Here is a 15,100-nt window from a genome sequence, read left to right as displayed (position 1 = left end):
ATCTGTAAAATGGAGATAATACAGCATACATGGTTTGTTGTTTGGAATAAATGATCTGATGTATGTAAAATGCTTGAAACAATGCATGGAAAATTGTAAATGCTCAGTAAGTTTTAGCTATCCTCAGCATCACTGTAATTATCACTTTCATCATTATGTGTCCTGGATTAAAAACTACTTTATCCTGATGAATGATTCTTTTATAAATGATTGGAATTTATTTGCCATATTTCACTTAGAGTTCCTACATCTGTTCATTAGTGCCATCATTGTATAATTTTACTTCCTCAGTTTTCATGAGTTTTAATATCAAAGTTTTGTTATTTTCATGAGACAGTAACTACCTTGGTATCTTACTCTATCTCTGGATAGATTTTATAGCATAGCAACTAGTTTGGGGGTGAGTAGTTCATAAATAAAACCAGTTGGCCTGGAAGCCTTCTTCAAAGGTCAATCTTATATCACTCTCTGTCTGTTGAAGCTATATACACCTTCTTAACCAAATCTTAGTATTACTCTATTTTAAAACAGATCATTTGTTTCATCAGTATTTTCTACTAGCTTGGAATTTATTCACTTAGAATAGTATTTATATCTGTTAACTACTTTCTGTATTTGCTATCTTATAACTTAGATAGATTCAATTTTCTCCTCTCATTCCTGCAAAGGGGAGAAAGGTGCTTCCCCTCCACTTCACGCCACTTGAAATCACCTCAAGAGGAACTGCAAGGAGACAAGTCAGAAAGTGTGATATGTTCACCTAAGAGTTTGGGAAACATTAAACTGATGTCTGACTCATGCCCAGGAAAGCTGAAGGGTGAGTGGTTGGTCTATATTCCAGGAAACAGTCTATGAAGAGAGAAAAATACACTGAAAAAGAGCTGCTTTTCCACTGCCAGCAGGACTTCCCATGGTCCACATGTGGGCCACACAGGAGGGAACCAACTGGGACTCATTTTAAAACAGACCTCTCAAAGATGGCTTCTTGACATGCGTGAGGTGACTCAGTTGACCTTGGAGTACACTGGATGCATAAACTGAGAGTGGACTGTCAGAAGAGCTGTGTGTACCTGATAAAGGCATGACTGCTCTCAGAGAAAAGGAAAACTGTATGCCTTATACATGTGTTTAATACAAATTTTATCACTACGAAGAATGTATAAGAGACAGTATGCAAATAATCATGAAGCATACAATATTCCATGTTGTAAATTCCATACAGCCAAGGCATTCTCTGAGAAGCCTTTTTCTATTGATTTTTTTGATGAATTATTGAATCCCTAAGCAAACTAGGATTGCAAATCAGTGTAGATAAACAGTAGATTCAACATGAATGTTGGCTGATAGTTTTGTGTACATTAATGACTAAAATGAAAAGTAAAACAACAAAGACATGTTGGAACATCATCATTATCCATAACATGAGTGGCTTCTTTGCTAATTGGATAATATTTTTCAACTACTGGAAGAATAGTTCCTTGGTTTTTGTGCTATTCACAGTGTAATGGCTACAAATGTAAGCTTGGTCTATATTATTAGTATTTTTTTCCGTTACTTTCTTAAGTCTATGTGATCACTTACACAAGAAATAAAAACCTAATTTGCAATATTTGCCAGTTTCACTGTTGTATATAATTCCACCATGCACAGTTTAAAACTACCACCTTGACATCCTTGAATGCAGAGCAGGGAAGCATTTTACATGACTCAGCTCATCACTATACAGTTGATCCTATGATTTGCCAATTTCATGTCTGTGAATTAGCCCACTTGCTACAACCTGTATGTAATCTTCAGATCAACACTCACATTCTTTTCATAGTCAGTCATGAATATGCACAGAATGGCAAAAATATGAGTCACCTGATACTCATGTTCCCAGCTGAGGTTGAACACGGAGACATTTTTGCCTTCTTATTTCAGCTCTTGTACTACAAATAAATGCCCTTTTTGTGCTCTACTGCCACATGTTTGGGGGTTTTTGTTTTCTTGTGCTTTTTGTTAGTGACTTTGCTGTTGAAAATGTCCCCCAGGGTTAGTGCTGAAGTGCTGTCTAGTGTCTAGTGCAAAAAGGCCGTGATGTGCCTTATGGAGAACATACGTGTGTTAGATACGCTCTGTCCAGGCACGAGTTACAGTGCTGGTGGCTGTAAACGTAATGTTAATGGACAACAATATATTTTAAATAGGTGTACTTAAACAAAAACGTGCATAAAACAAGGTTATGTATTGATTAGTCGATGAAAATGTCAGGACCAGAGACTCACAGGACCCTAACCCTATATTTGTCCTGGTAGCAATAGTTCAGTAGTCACTAATTTGGGGCTTATTATGACTTTATAAAACATAATTACTGTGAATAATGAGATTTGATGGTAGAATATTTCCACAATATAGATAAAATAGACTAAAGTAACTTCAAGATCATAGAAATTGCTAAAATATAGTAAAATTCTTAGGAAGCAGTTAGAGTACTTAATACTTCTGTTTTTAAAATGATTAATTGTAAGTGTATAGTATTTATTATTTATCTATTTATAGTACTGGCTGCGCTGGCTCATAACACTTCTGAAAACCTAACAACAGGCTCTTGTGAGCCTGGATAAGCTAACTCTTGCACACCATTAAGTAGGATCAACTGATAGGGACCTATATCTGGGGAACTTAGTAGACAATAAACTGACTAAACAAATAAACCAATATTTAAATAAAATATAGGATGTTAGATAATATGAAGTGCTAAGAAGAAAAAAGTGAAGTGGCAAGAGAGTGATATTATGTCAAAGAGAAGCCGAATTGTTAACCTAGACTGGCCAGGGAATACTTTGACGAAAAGACAACTGATGGGTTAGGCCTGAGGGAAGTGAGAGAGCTAGCTCTTTTGATATTTGGGGAAAGATCATTCCATAGAGAGGGAAGACTGAATACAAAGACACTGATTTGAAGACCACGGGTGTCTCTGAGGAGGCCAGAATGGCTAGAGCAGAGTGGACAACAGGGTCAATGACAGATAGCATCAGAATTATATCAAAGGAGGTGGGAAAGGATGGCCTTCATCCAACATTTCAAGTTACAATTTCATTGTATGACTTCTACTTTTACTCTGAGATGAAAGGCCTTTGGAGGGTTGTTAGCAGGGGGTGGTGAAATTTTTTAATTTTTTTATTTTATTTTTTTTTACCAAGATCACACTGTCCTCTGTGTTGAAAATAAACTGTAGCCAGGCAAGTACAGAATCAGGGAAACCAGTTAAGCCACTGTTGTTATTTTCCAGGCAAGAAATTATGATGATTTATTCAACGATAATGACAGTGCAAACGGGAAGAAGTACTCAGACTCTAGACTTGAACTGAAGATATAACTCATAAGAACAGCTTCTGGAATTGATTTGGTGATGAGATAAAAAGAGGAATCAAGGATGATTTCAACTGTTTTAGTCTAAGCAACCGGAAAATGGAGTTGCCATTAAATGGGAAAGGGAATTTTCAGAGAATCCAGATACAATGTGAAAATAACAGAAACTCAGTTTTGAAGATGTTAAGTTTGTGATTCCTATTAAACATTTAAGTAGAGATGTCAAGTGGCCATTAGATATGTAGTCTTTTCTTGAAAGAAGCATTTTAAGCTAAGTTTGGGAGTTACCAGCATACACTCTGGATGAAATAATCTATAAAAATAAGCACAGATAGTAAAGAGAAGGACCTTAGGGTACTCTTACATTTACAGATTACGGAAATGAAAAGGAACCAGCAGAAAAAAACTAAGAAGATAAAACTAGAGATATAGGTGGTAAGCATGGAGGGTGTTGTGTTGTGGAAACCAAGATAAGAAGCTGTTTCAAGGAGAAAAGACTGATCAATGATATCATTTGTTCCTATTAGTTCAATGAAGGTTGAGAATTGATCATGGGGTTTAGAAATGTAGGATGCCATTGGTTAAGAGCATTTTCTCTGACACGTTGAAATTGAGTGAAAACTTTTTGAGACAGGTCCAAGAGAGAATGAGAGGAGGGATACTGGAGAGTGTATATATTGAAAATTCTTTCCAGGGGTTTTGCTATAAGAGGAGTGACATGGGGCAGCATTTGAGGGAAATGTGGGACGTAACTGTTTTCTTTTATATGCTGAAATTGTCTAGCATGGGGATTGTGTAGAGTGGGAAAAAAAGTGATGATGTGGGAAATCAGGAGCAGAATTATTCCAGCACTGTCTGTGTGTAGCTGACAGAGCATGAGAGCTGGCACCCAGGATGAGGCACCAGCCTCACTGTGCACGGCATGTTCACTTCCCCTGCAACAGGAAAGAGGGCGGAGTATAAGGTAGTGGTGACGCTGGGAGAGAAGTATTGGCAGGTGCTTCTGAGTGTTCTCTTCAAAATTCTCAGCTACTAAACTTGCAAGGCCATCAACAGAGTTTATTAGTATTATGTCCTCATGTGTACTGCATCTTTAATTAAAGTAATAATCTTTTATCCCATTTAATTTTCTTTTACCTCTGTAAACAGAATTTCTACCTTTGATATTTTGTTATCTTATTGTTTACAACTACCTGATAAATCATTGCTTATTCTGTTTTTTTTTAAGCTTGTTTGTGCCATTTTGTTTGGATATGCCTTTTCCAAATAACCTTTAATTGGATTTACATTGAACTTAAAGTAAACACTTTTACTTTTGAATAAGAAAGCTAAACCAATCATATCTAACATGATTTTATAGTTTGTTTTACCCCTACCATTTTATAATTTATGTGAATAATTATTATGTATATATTTCCATCAGTTATATAGACAGACTATATCTTAACTTTACCCTACTGATGGTTATGTTTAAGTTCCCCCCAAAATCCTTCAACAAAATTTTATAAATCAATTAATTAAGATTAAAACTGAAGCATTTGAGAAAAAGGTAATTTTTACACTTTCATTTCTTCCTCCACCCACAGGAGCCTTCCCTAACCTGGAATTTTAGGCCTAGCTAATTATTAATATACTATACTTATATTATATGTATTTTCTTTAAGGCATGTTAATTCACATCTATTTATTATCAAAACTGGATTTGCAGTTGTGACTTAGAAGCTTATATTTACCTCTACTTGATTTTAATACTTAAATCCCACCTTTTCTCCCTCCATTCAGCAATGTGGTGTACTTTCCTATTCTCTAGTCTGGTTTCATCCTCTTCAGTTTCTTTCTAATATGACAATATTCCCATTCTTTCCTTTCTAGTTATGATTAATCTTTACTCAGTTGAAATGCATTTTTAAATGATTTCTTTTAAAAGGGTAATACTGGATGTTAGTTGTAGCAGTATTTTATGTTCTTGCTCTTTTAAAAACTTAATTTTTGCCTTCACAATTAAAAATAGACTACACTGTTTACAAAATTCAATGGCCTCAATTTTTTCCCATGAAGACTTTGAGGATGGTTTCTCAATTTCTTTGATCATTTAAAGTGCAGAAAAGTCTGTTCAGTCCTTTTTTCCTCCTCTCATACATTTTCCTTCTTCCCCTGCTCTTTATCATTTTCTCTCTCTCCCTTCCCTGCTTCCTTCCTTCAACTTCTCTCTTTGTTGGATCATTCCCTGCTGATGGGAGGCTTCTGACTCTTTCATTTACCTGTCAATTTCAGAGTTTTACAAAAATGTATTTCTGCTAAAATTCTATTCTATTTACTTTTTCTTGAAGTGTATTTAGACTAATTCTATTGTTTAATCTCATTAAGTTACATAAAAAATTCATAAAAATGAATTATGTCTTTTATTTTTTATTATTCCAGTTGTCCTAGTTTCTTCCTTAAGAGGTAGTACCTGTAACTTCTAAATGTTATCTTTGTTCTTTTTCTTTCAAGTTCTCTTCACCATTTTAACCAATGTATATATTTATTTCCACTTCTCTGATAGAGCTTTTCAAATTCTCCAAATTGCTAGCCTAATTTTTCTTTTTCATCTATGTTCTTTAGAAATGACAGTAAAGAGTTATATCGACACAGTGTCATCCTTCACAATTCCTACTTCTCCATCTCATCTCCTTGGAATCTTACCTGTGCTTGTTCTCCTGTTATCTTTCTGTTCCTGCTTCTTTGACTGGGTTAAGTTTGGCTCACAGCTATCCAAGAACATATTCTGGTGTTCAGAGTAAATAATTTTTTAGCTTTACTCTTCTTGTAAGTCTTCAAAGTAGATTCCTTTTCTTTCTTTTGAAATTTATTTTGGTGATTCTTCAATTTTTTACTTTCTTTTTTCTGTTTCCTATTCTTCAAAAAAAAAGAAGACTAATTTTCTCAGGACATTTCATATTTTACAATATGTAGAATTCTCTTACCTCTACTCCAAAGCTTCAATATTGCTCTTCTCAAATATGAGGTTGTCTCGTATGCTTATATACATAATTTATAACTCAATTCCAGAAATCAAGCAGACTTCAATCCATCACAGTCTTATTGGCCTCATATGAGCATAACTGGTTCTCTGACAGTTACAAGAAGAGAGATGATTAAAAAATAAAATCCTCCAAACCTTCTACTGCCAGGCATTACTTCCCCTTCCCTTTCACACTATGTGCAAAACAGTGATCTCCAACATTGATTACTTCTAGGATATTTTCTTTATCTTCTCCTAGAATGCATCTTACCCTACCCCCCATGCAGGTAATGCATTACTATTAATAAATCCACTTATTTCTTATCAGTTATTTTAGTTCAGCTAATGTTAGACATCACTCTGATAGTATTTTGCTACAAAACAAAGGTACTGATCCGACCAGGAGTGAGTGACACTTTAGCTTTCTCAACAAGCAGTTGCCATGGAGAAACTAAATAAATGGAGGTCTACCCATTGTCTACATTGCATGGAACTTGTGTTTTTAAAACAGGCAGCAATGCACAGGGTATGTTTTGAGTAAGGCAAAGGGTAAGAGAAAGCTATTTTCCTACCAGTTTTAAGGAAAGCAATTTTATATAGGCCCCCTTCATTTAGACATGTAATGAACACAGATTGGAACATTTTTGAACTGTTTCCAAAAGTAAGAGGCCTCTTGGAGAAATCTGTACCATCAAAGCATGAGAGGACCATGGTATAGGGAACCTAAGATGTAAAAGGTACATGGTCCTCCTTTCCAGCTCTTCATAGCCCTTAGACAACATAGAAGAGACAACGACAGTGCCCTTTCCTCCAAGTGAAGGATCATGGAATTTAGTTCAGGATTCAGAAGACTGAACAGAGGGTTACCAGACCCAGCAAAGCAGACTCACAACTAGACAGAGAGTGTGTGTTTGTTTGTTTGTTTGTCTTGCATGACTTCTGAAGTGGTCAGACTGTTTAAACTTCTACTGCAGAATCTTCTGATGGAGAAACAGAGGTGAAGTGAGCACTTCTTCAAGGAAACTGCACCTCACCTCCTCTGTGAAAGTATGAGCATCAGACTGAACCCAGTCAAACAGGAGTGTGATTAGGGACACTTCCTATGCCACATACACCTGGTTAAATGAGATCTCTCCTTTCTCTCTGCCCCCAACTCTTGAAGACTTAGGTTCAAAAAAGGAAATGACCGCAAGTCTGGCTGAGATCTCTCTATTCTTCAAGGTACTGAAGTGGGAAGTGGAGAGAAAGAGTAGATCCCACTCCGTGTCCAATTCCAAACACCCCCAGCCTGTGCTGGAGTAAAACATCTATCACCTAGGAGGCATAATTTAATATGCATTCAATTAATTTTAATGATAGAAAAATATTAGAAAGTTTTGGGATCTTCCAAATATATACTTAAAGTATTCTAAAGGGAAAATCTATATAGCACACACAGTTAAATACAATATCAGGGAAAAAGTGAAAGAAATTCATGTAAATAATCAATCAGAGACTTCTCAGTTACCACTTATACACAGTTTTGGAAAGCTCATATATTTTTTATTGACTCACAAAACATATTTTTCAAATATTTTCTTTAAATTATTAGTATATTCTTTATGTTGAATATATGTATGTTTTAGTCTTACATATACATAGATATCTTTCCGCCTCACTGCTTCCACACATTATTTCAGAAATTCTTCTATAGGTTCTTACTAACATGTACAAGTTCAACTTTTCTTTTCTAAAGGTAAAGGTTATTTCTTTCTCTTCTAAACACCTGTGAGAATTAGACATGGTACTGTAACATTTTCAAAGCAAGTACAGTAGATGGGCCAAGAAAGTGCAAACACAAAAGTCAAAAAATAACTTATATTCAGGACCACAAAAAATCCTAAAATGCATATAAATGTCTATCCAGGAAAACAAATGATCTTTTTCCTTTATGAACCAACATGTATCAGTTACCCACTCTGTTTTGAGGATGAAACTCATTATCACAGCACATCCTTTGGGCCCCAGTCCTCTTCCCAGGCTCTCTTTTCCCTGTGGGGAGTGATTCAGCAGAGAAGGTCCAGAGCAGGGCTCGCCCTGCAGGCTAAGGGCAGTACTGCCCTGGGCCAGGTCCTCAGTGCAGTCCAAACAAAGGCCATGTTTTGTGCAAAGCCTCATGCTACTATTCAGAGCAAGAGTCATGGATTGGGCAAATTTCATCAAAGGACCTATTAGGTATGCGGGTACCATGACGAAAACACCAAGTCCATAATTCTTATCAAGTCAGTCCCTTTAGGTGGTGAGAACAGAAATGGACTGGGAGTCCAGGGAACATTTCCCTGCATGAACCAACTCCACGACCTAAGGCTGCTCCATTGACCTCTTTGGTATTCAATCTCTGGGTAACTGAGGACAAATGACACTGTCCTGCAAGATCACTTCCAATAATTTTTAAAGGAGAGTAGAACCCAGTGGGAGGAGAAAGTATAATATTTTCCTGGGTATTTTTGGTTTAGATTTTTACAGAAATCTATTTTTTAATGAAGGATGTTGAAGTCCAGGATTTCCCAAAAGTTTTAATGCAGTTTTAAATTTTAATAACTTCAGAAGTTTAATGCTATAGATTTATTTTGAAAACAGTATTTGTAAGTTTAATTAGGTATAATTATTATATCCTTTGAAATTTTGAATTTTAAATAAAATAATTTTTCATTTAAAAATTTCACCTTCTTTAATGTTTGTCCTCTTCAGTTGGAGAGACTAAAACCAAATGTCAGTATTAAAAATTTCATTGAAATACTTAAAAACAAGTGGCTGCTTATTAACTGTAAATAATGGTGCTTTCAAGTGAACTTTCATATTAGACTGAGCATTTATACATAGGAACTTACTTAAGCCAGACTTGCACGAAAGCTTCTGGGAAAGTGTGTGCATGGTCTGAGTAGCCTTTTTCTTTCTTTTAATGGACTCAAAGCTTTGCAGCCTTTCTTGAAATACTTCTTGATTTAATAAATTTGTAACATCTTTTGCAACATTTATGGCAAAAGCTCTCCATTTTTGTGAATTCTGAAAACGTAGTTTTTGTTAGTGGCTAAAACCAAGTCAGGCTGAAGGTAGAAGGGTGAAGTTGGGGCAGATGGATGTTAGGACCCAGGGCATGAGGGGCAGAGAGGGTTCCTTGGAGAGGTGAAGAGGAAGGAATAGAGCAGTTCAGCACAGGACAGATAGCTGAGGGGACCAGGCAAAATCACCAATAAACAAAAGGCAAGAGGGAGAGACAGAGGAATCTGACAGTCCTCTGGTCCATGTCAGGAGAACATGATTTTGACTGATAAACACTTTCCTTGTGATGTGATTTGTGTTTTTAAATTAATCTCTCTCTATGTTTCTCAGAATCACAAATTCTTATCATTTTCTCATAATGACATTTTAAATGTTGATTGAATTTTTGAAAAGCAAATAAGAGTGGAACATCTGATCCCCTATACTGAGGATACATGATACCCTTAAAATGATAAGTTTATACACACACACACACACACACATACATACATAAACTTTCATAGGGATTAATGCACATATATGTAACATTGAAGCCATATCATATATAATTTAACTAAAGCAATTATACAATGACTGAAACAGAAAACTGTAAGTCCTACAGACTTGTATAATGTGATATGAATCTTATATTAAAATTAACAACCAAATGTTAAGAAAATAATTTTCTTCCTCTGAAGTAGTTTACCTAAGCCATCTTGATGCATTCCCATAATGTTTACAATATGTTTCATTTGAAACATATTTACGTATTCCTCCTTTGTAGATGACACTATGTCCTTTTAAATCTTAACAAGCATATAGGGGTTTTAGAGAATGTGTTGGATTCAGAAGATAAGACTACTTTGAATTCTCCTATAGAATAAAAAAATACACTAAGCACAAGGCAGTCCAAAGTTCTGATAAATGACCCTACTGAAGATGGTTTACCTGTCACTTCCACGTCCTCTTCTCTGACTATCACACAACTGATACTGACATTTCCAGGGCAAATTCTCTGACTCAATATGCTCTGGGTCTTATTTATTTTTTTAAGGAGAAAAAACGGCATATCCCTGATACCATTTGTGGTGGGTAGCTTTTAAAATCAACCGCCTGAAGACTTCTAGGTGTATCCCACTGCAGTAGGTACCTGCATCAATTAGTAAAGAGCTGAAGGAAAGTGAATTATTGAGGAGCAGTTCATCACTCTCATTTTTGAAATAAGTCAGTCAAAAAGTATTTATGAAGGACTATATCATGTCTAGAACTCTGCTAGATGTTATGGGGGAAAAAAGTTCCAGAACACAAGGCACCTACTAAGAACTGCGGATGTTTCCAAGAGAAGTATTGCCCCACTTACTTTCAGCTAGTTGGCTCTGATGCAGTTACAAGGACTGAAATTACTTGAACTGAGATTCCGTTTGAAGTGAGAAATGACAACCCTAGCTCAAAACTTACGAAAGTGAGCTTCTGGGCAAGACTGGGTCGAACGATGCAATATATGTAGTGTTTTATCCTTAAATCTTGACATAATTCTTAGAGAAAAGTGAGTCCCAAACATCTAGTGTTTCATGACTAAGATAGCCTGGTATTTCTCTTTTCCTTTTTTATTTTCTATGTATTTTAAAATTATATAAATAATATACATTTATGCCAAAAACAGAAATTACGAAGAGAAAAAATATCTAAAGACTACTATTTTTAAAAATTAACTACTACCTATCTGTGTTAATTTTCTACAGATGCCGTAAACAAAGTAGCACAGACTGGGCAGTGCAAACAACAGAGATGTATTTTCTTATAACTTTGGAGGCCAAAAGCCCAAGATCAAGGTGTCCACGGGTGTGGTTTCTTCTGAGCGCTCTCCTGGGCATGCAGAAAGCGCTCTTCTTTCTGTCCTCACAAGGTCTTACCTCAGTACTTATATGTGTCCTACTCTCTTCTTATAAGAACACCATCATACTGGATTAGAACCCACTCATTTGACCTCATTTGACCTTAATTACCTCCTTAAAGGCCCCACCTCCAAATACAGTTGCATTCTGAGGAACTGGGGGGTTAGAACTTCAACATATGACTTTTTGAGGACTCAATTCAGCCCATGAAATCTGTTATATAAATAAACAGTTGATAAAGCTAACCACACACACATCTGTATCATCCTTTCACTTAATATATGGTTTTTATTTAAACATAAATTTTTAAACATCTATAAATATTTTCATGATGGCTAAATATTATACAGTTATATGATTTAGCACAATATATTTAATCAGTTTCCCACTATTAATCCTTTGAGTTGTTTCCAGTATTGTTTCTATCTAAATACTGTTGTATGGCATTCTTACATATATACCTTAACACAATTTCCTATTAATTTTCTTTTGATAAATGTCTAGGAGTAGATTCTCTTTGTCAAAAAGTATGCTTTCTTTTTCCCCTTGGGGATGTTTATACTTACTACAACCTTTGCATCCATTTTTGCTTCAGCAAGAATGAGCTACAAATACCTGTTTACTACAGCCATGCTGGCTGTTCTTTCTAACATTCCTTTCTTTTCTAATAAATGATAACTTACTGTATTTACATTTGTATTTATTGGAATTACTTTGACCAGGGAGGGCGCAGACATTTTTTTTTCATGCTTTATGCTCATTCACACTCTTCCTCTTGTGAATGCAGACCTCACCTGAACCCTCCCACCTCCTATCACGGCTAAATCTAATTAAAGCTTATTATTTCCTTCAACGAACCACTGAGCAGGATGTGTCATCTCAGTAGCCACCATGAAAAGTTTTGTAAAGTTAAAGAACCCATCACTTTCCTTGCGTTATGTGCCCTCCTAGTGACGACTGTAAATTCTGGCTCACCTAGGATGTTGTACTCAGCATGGACACAGTGCCCTAAGAAAAATCCGACCAGAGCTGTGATTTGGTGAGTGTTGTGTTTCCCTACATTTTCCAAATATTAATCATTACTGTTATTTTTAGATAGAACCCTTTCCCGTGTGGTTTTCTGCATCCAGACACTCGAAATATTCCAACTCTAGTACTTGTATGCACCACTGATTGCATACTGTGTGGCAGTGTTTGGCATTACCTAGCTTCAGGTTAATGTGGCAAATAAAACAAAGTTTTAAATATTTTACTGTCAGTTCTTTTTTCTGCCCTACTCATTTTCCTGCAGTCCTGCATTTAAATTTTAAATGGAGATTTGCTCCTTGGAGACTTGGAAAAATGGTCTAAAAATGATATCACAGATACTTGGTATGTCTCTCAGCAGTGGTTTCTCAGAAATAAAAGAAAAATAATCGATTTCCTCAGAGATAGTGACACTTCAGTTCACAGGCTGTTCTGGGTTTGTTTCTATTCCATATTGAATTCATCTAGGTGTTCTGTATGATCAATTTAAGTGTTCCAGACTGCTGAAACCATATGCCTTATGAGTCTTTTTTCCAAACTATTTTTCATAGATTCTGAATGAGATGAATCATACAGCACATTAAACAAAGTGCAAGATTGAAAAAAAAAAGAGAGAGATTGAATGCAAGATGATTCCTCTGCTTTAGAAAATTTAACTTTACTTACCAAACTATCCAATTACCTTTTCAAGAACACCAGTGCCCTCATCACCATCATTGTCACACCCCACATTTATCACAGCTCATCGCTACAGGATGAGTCAAGATCTATGTCTGTAGCCAAGGTCTCTCTGAAGCAATCAAATCTCCTTCACAAAAAAAGACACAGTTTTGAGAAAAGGCCTAAACACTTTCTAGAAGCATACAGATTACTCAGTCTTTCTCTTTTTTCTGTATTTTTGGTTTTGGTTTTTTTCTATCTCATTCTACTCCTGGACACATATCAATTTCAATTTCATTTTCTTACCTTTGGGTCTACAAATAGATATCGACTTACAGATGCAGAAAGTAGCATCTTCCTCCAACTGTAAGGGCAACACAGGTGCTCATTTCTGCTCAGGATGAAGAAAACATTCTTTAAATAGTTAGTGAATATGTCTTTCATTCAACAGAGCTAATTAGTTTCAGTTACTTAAGGTAAGCAACTATTTGCTTCAAGGAAGATATTATATTTGCTTAATTGCATTTAAGTGCTAAGCACTGTAAAGAATAATGTTTCCTGAGAATGGAATAGTTTCCTCCTAACTAGTTAGAGGACAGTTTATAAACCAAGGGTCAGGAGAAATTTACAACCAGTTTGAATGACAGCATTCACTGATTGTTCATATGAACTACTTACCCTCCAAAGATCAAATATTCCATATCAATTTAATCAAATTTGATCTTTAATCGAGCATGGTTAATTGCTTAGTCCAAAGTGGGTCTTGGTAAGCAAAATGACAGTAACCACACTTTTTCTGGATGTTTGAATGGAGTCATTCTATTACTCAACAGTGTTAGGTTGTAATTAAGACACAGACCCAGCAAATCACTCTTAGTAAGAGTGGTATTGTTTCATCAGACCAAAATGAATTACCCAGCAATAAATAAATAAAACAAAAATGAAATAAAACAAAACCAATTATTTTTGTTTTAATTTTCAGCAAAATGAATAAATAAGCCAACAATGGAAACAACTAATGGCTAGAATTTGATAGTATCAATCCATCACCCTCTAAAAACTGCTTCCCTTTGGTATAAGAAGCTTTATCTCTGACTCCAAATGAAGTGACGGCAAGATACCAAGTTTAAAATTCTCTAACTGTCAACGGCTGTTTTACCAATTATCCAGATTCCAAGGCAATCATACAGCCGTTTCATTCACCTCACACCTGGAAACATAAGTCTTGTTCTTTTGATGAATATTTATAAGACAGTGTAAAGCAGTCTACTTTCTTTTCACTTCAGGCAAGACAATTTGGAGTTCATCAATATGCATTACCAAGGACTTTTATAAAAGGCATTTCAAAGAAAATTCATCAGGCATTCCTTTTGTCTTGATTTCTGTTAGACTGATACTTCCTTTTGACAAGTATCAATAAATTATCCTCTGATGGCTAGAAACTTGATGTCTTATTCAGAAACTTCCTCACACAGCAAAATCTGGGCTTTGAGTTTCAAGTGAAATTATTAGGATCCTGCATCTAATTTAAGGACAGACAGAAGATATGCAAATTAAAAACAATAAAACAAACATGGAGACAGTAACCCTACAGCACACAGGATGGAGTTTTACCACTGTTGAGTATTTTCTTGCTGTATACAACTTGCGACTTTCCTATCTGCCATGCAAACACATTTAGAATTCCCTCACAAGTCAAAAAAGAAAAAAAAAAAATTACACTCCTCAGTTCCTAGGTAGATGGAAGAACCACACCAAATTAAAACCAAATTAATGTAGATATGGAAGGAGGAGAGTGACAAGCTGTCTCTCTCCATAAGGCTGATTAGTGTTTTAATATTATTGGTTAGATTCACATTTCTGTAAGAGGAGGGTGAATAAATGCAAAAAAGAATGTCTAAAAAAATGTCTTTTTTTGTCTAAAAAAAGAATGAAAAAAAATCACTGCTCTATTTAATGAGTTTTGAAAAAGGATGTAAAAATCCTTTTATTTGCATCCTTTCTGAAAAAAAGCTTAGTTATCTTGTTTTATTATTCTGGAAGAAGGTATTTGGAATATGGGACTACGATTGAAATCTATTTCTATAAATAAACGCATAAAATAGCATGTTGACTAAGGAGTTCATCTTATTTTATGGCT

At 35.4% G+C, this 15,100-nt stretch overlaps 1 long non-coding RNA gene across 3 annotated transcripts in view; it reads right to left on the bottom strand.

Annotated features, from left to right (window-relative positions):
• The window catches only part of LOC141577681 (uncharacterized), a 29,334-nt gene extending 14,842 nt beyond the window's left edge, over positions 1-14,492 (bottom strand). For all 3 annotated transcript variants that reach the window (XR_012506926.1, XR_012506924.1, XR_012506925.1), the window contains exons 1-2: positions 12,983-14,492; positions 6,040-6,466 (exon numbers count right to left, since the gene is read on the bottom strand). This is a non-coding gene — a long non-coding RNA (uncharacterized LOC141577681). The remainder of the gene's footprint in view (positions 1-6,039; positions 6,467-12,982) is intronic.
• Between the last annotated feature and the right edge of the window lie 608 nt (positions 14,493-15,100).

Source organism: Camelus bactrianus, chromosome 5 (assembly GCF_048773025.1).
Source record: "Camelus bactrianus isolate YW-2024 breed Bactrian camel chromosome 5, ASM4877302v1, whole genome shotgun sequence".
Classification (NCBI taxonomy): domain Eukaryota; kingdom Metazoa; phylum Chordata; class Mammalia; order Artiodactyla; family Camelidae; genus Camelus; species Camelus bactrianus.
This window is presented reverse-complemented; position numbering and strand designations above follow the sequence as displayed.